Source organism: Gastrolobium bilobum, unplaced genomic scaffold (genome assembly GCF_033153095.1).
Source record: "Gastrolobium bilobum isolate Gb01-03AN ecotype WA unplaced genomic scaffold, APGP_CSIRO_Gbil_v1 utg138633, whole genome shotgun sequence".
Classification (NCBI taxonomy): Eukaryota; Viridiplantae; Streptophyta; class Magnoliopsida; order Fabales; family Fabaceae; genus Gastrolobium; species Gastrolobium bilobum.
Window position 1 is genome coordinate 1 of NW_026897160.1, and position 3,656 is coordinate 3,656.

General features: G+C 40.6%; 1 non-coding gene across 1 annotated transcript; it reads left to right on the forward strand.

Moving 5' to 3' along the window:
* Nucleotides 1-2,941: 2,941 nt before the first annotated feature.
* LOC133304602 (small nucleolar RNA R71) lies at nt 2,942-3,047 on the forward strand. The gene has a single exon (XR_009750630.1). It is a non-coding gene; the product is annotated as a small nucleolar RNA R71 (small nucleolar RNA).
* Nucleotides 3,048-3,656: the final 609 nt, after the last annotated feature.

Consider the following 3,656-nt stretch of genomic DNA (forward strand, 5'->3'; position numbering starts at 1 on the left):
GTCCTAGAACTATGCCTTCCCTCACCATAAAATGGCATTTCTCCCAATTTAGGACCAGATTTGTCTCTTCACACCTCTCAAGAACTTTTGCCAAATTTCCTAGGCATTCTTCATAAGAATCCCCAAAAACACTGAAGTCATCCATGAAGACTTCCACAAATTGTTCTATCATATCAGTAAAAATTGCCATCATGCACCTTTGAAAGGTGGCTGGTGCATTGCACAATCCAAAGGGCATTCTCCTAAAGGCAAAGATGCCATAGGGACAAGTGAAAGTGGTCTGGTTGGTCTTCAGGAGCTAAGGCTATTTGATTGTACCCTGAATAACCATCTAGAAAACAATAGTATTCCTTACCAGCCAATCTATCTAACATCTGATCAATAAAAGGCAAAGGAAAGTGATCCTTCCTAGTGGCCTTATTGAGTTTTCTGTAGTCCATACAGATTCTCCAACCAGTGACAGTCCTTGTGGATATTAATTCTTTTTTTTCATTCTCCACAACAGTGATCCCACCTTTCTTAGGGACACACTGTACTGGGCTGACCCAGTTACTGTCAGAAACAGGATATATTACCCCAGCATCCAACCACTTAATTATTTCCTTTTTGACTACCTCTTTCATGATTGGGTTCAATCTCCTTTGCTGCTCCCTAGAGCTGCTGGTTGGGTCAGTCAACAGAATTTTATGTGTGCAATAAGAAGGGCTAATACCTTTTATGTCTGCTAAAGACCAACCTATAGCCCTCTTAAATTTTTTTAAAACAGTCAGCAACTGTTCTTCCTCTAGCACAGTGAGCAGATTGGACACTATGACAGGCAAGGTATCTTTTTCTCCTAGGTAAGCATATCTAAGATGGTTAGGCAGAGGCTTAAGTTCTAACACAGGGGGTTCTTCAATTGAAGATTTGGGAATTTTTAATCCTCTCTTGGCCAATTCTAATGACTCAAAATTTTTATTTTTCCAAACCACATCAGTTTTAGAATTCAGCCACTTAACTACTTCCTCAGAATCAGTTTGATTGATTTCTAGACCCTCAAAACCAGAATTTTGTAAAGGGTCTAATGAGGACTCATGCAAAAATTTATCTTTGACTACACAGTCAATGATATCTAGTCTAGAACATTCCTCAATGTCTCTTGGGTATTTCATGGCTTTTAAAATATTAAATTTTACTTGTTCCCCATTCACATTCATGACCAACTCACCCTCCTTAACATCTATGACAGCCCCACCAGTGGCTAAGAAAGCCCTTCCCAAAATAATTGGAACCTCTCTGTCTTCCTCATAGTCTAAAATTATAAAATCAGCAGGTAGAATGAATTTATCTACTTTAACCAAAACATTCTCTACTTTCCCTTCCGGATAAACTAGAGACCTATCAGCCAACTGTAATGTGACAGTGGTGGGATTAGGTTCTCCTACTTTCAGCTTTTTGTACACACTCAAAGGCATTAAGTTGATACTAGCACCTAAATCACACAATGCTCTGCCTATGTAGTGGTCTCCTATGGTACAAGGGATTGTAAAACTTCCTGGGTCTCCTAGTTTAGGAGGTATCTTACTAAGAAGATATTGACTGCTCTCTTGTGTAAGAGCAACAGTCTCAAACTCTTCTAGCCTCCTTTTTCTTGAAAGAATTTCTTTCATGAACTTTACATAAGAGGGCATTTGTTCCAATGCATCAACAAATGGAATGTTGACATGCAACTGTTTTAGGAGGTCTAGAAATTTCCTAAACTGATTATCTTGCTTCTGCTTTTGCAACCTTTGAGGAAAGGGTGGTGGAGGTCTTTTTAAAGCAGCAGGTGTCTCACTATTTGGCTTAGGGGTCAAACCCTTTTGAGTAGGTTTTTCAATGGAATTATTCCTTAAAGGCTCATCTATAGAGGGCTGAGTGTCTGATTCGACCAAAGTGGGTGAAGAGTTATTGTGCACAACCCCTTGGGGGCTATTATCAACAACAGAATTCTGAACAGGTTCAGAATTTGCCTCCTTTTCTTTCTGCATGTTCTCCCCTTCTTTTTTTTTAATGTGGAAGGTCTAACCACAGCTTCTGGCTGATTTACAGATCTGCCATTTCTAAGCTCTATCATATTGCATTGCTCTTTATTTCTCCTAGGCTCTTCAGTGTTACTAGGCAAGGTACCAGGAGGTCTGGTATTCATAGTGTTTGCTAAATGGCCTAGTTGGGATTCTATGTTCCTTAGGGATGCTGGAATACTTTGCACAACAGCTTCCAAACTATTTTGCTTGGTCTCATTCTTAACCAAATATTCCCTTAACAAAGCTTCTAAAGAAGAGGATGGAGCAATAGGCATCTCACTAGGTTGAACAATAGCTTGCTGCCTTGAAGTTTGTTGGTAATTCTGGGTAGGAAAAGGTATTTTTGTTTGGGCATTAGAAGGACCAGCTTGCTGCCCCTGCCCTTGAAAATATTGAGGCTGTTGGTTCTGCCTCCATCCCTGGTTAAAGTTATTGGGAAAAATATTTTGGTTTCTATTTTGGTTTCCCACATAAAACACAGATTCTGGGTTGGATGGGCAGCTATCATACAAATGGGGCCCACCACAGCAAACACAAGTTACACTTGTGTTTATTGCATTAACTTGAGGTTGGGTCACAGGTATTTGAGGTGCAGGAACTTGGGATTGAGATAATCTTGCCTCAATGGTTTGTCCTTGGGTTCTCACTAAATTAGACAGTGCATCAAACTTGGCTGAAAGAGCTGTTACAGGGTCTATCTCATGTAAACCAGCCACTCTCCTTGGCTGATTTCTCTCTTCAGGCCATTGGGCATAATTTTGAGTCATTTGTTCTAACAACTCATGGGCTTGGTTAAAGGACATAGTCATAAACATGCCATTAGCAGCAGAATCTGCCAAGGCCCTGTTTTGAGTATTTAGGCCATTGTACAGGGTTTGTAACACTGCCCAAGAAGCAAACCATGATTTGGGCATTGCTTAAGAAGGTTCTTGTACCTTTCCCACACATCCACTAGTGTCTCTCCATCCCTCTGCATGAAGTTAGCAATATCACCTCTAGTTTGCACTATCTTATTAGAGGGGAAAAATTTCATAATGAATTTCTCAGCAAGGGTGTGCCAATTGGTTATAGAGTTGGATGGAAGGGAGTTCAACCATTCTTTGGCTTTGTCAGCCAGTGAATGAGGGAAGAGCTTCAATCTTAACACATCATCCGAGATGTTAGGATTCCTAAAAGTGTTGGCCACTTCTATGAAATTTCTAAGGTGCTTGTGTGGGTCTTCCATCAACAACCCATGAAACTGCCCCATGTTTTGAAGCATGGTGAACATCACCGGTTCTAATTTGAAGGGCACTCCATTCACAGGTTGGGCTATGCTTGGATCTAACTCATCCAACACAGGTATGATGAAGTCCATCATGGACCTATCATTATCATTTATAACAGGTGGTTCCCTTATCCTTGCAGGTCCTCCTACCCCATCATTCCCATTTACACTTCCTAAATCCTCCATTTCTTCAATTTCTAGAAGTGGAATTTGCCTATGTGCTATCTGGGCTCTTCTCCTAACTCTAAATGTCCTTTCAGGTTCAGGGTCAATTGAATATATGAACGGGTGTGGAGTTGCACTCATGCACCCCTTTTAACTAAAACAGGTAAACCTGGCTTAGC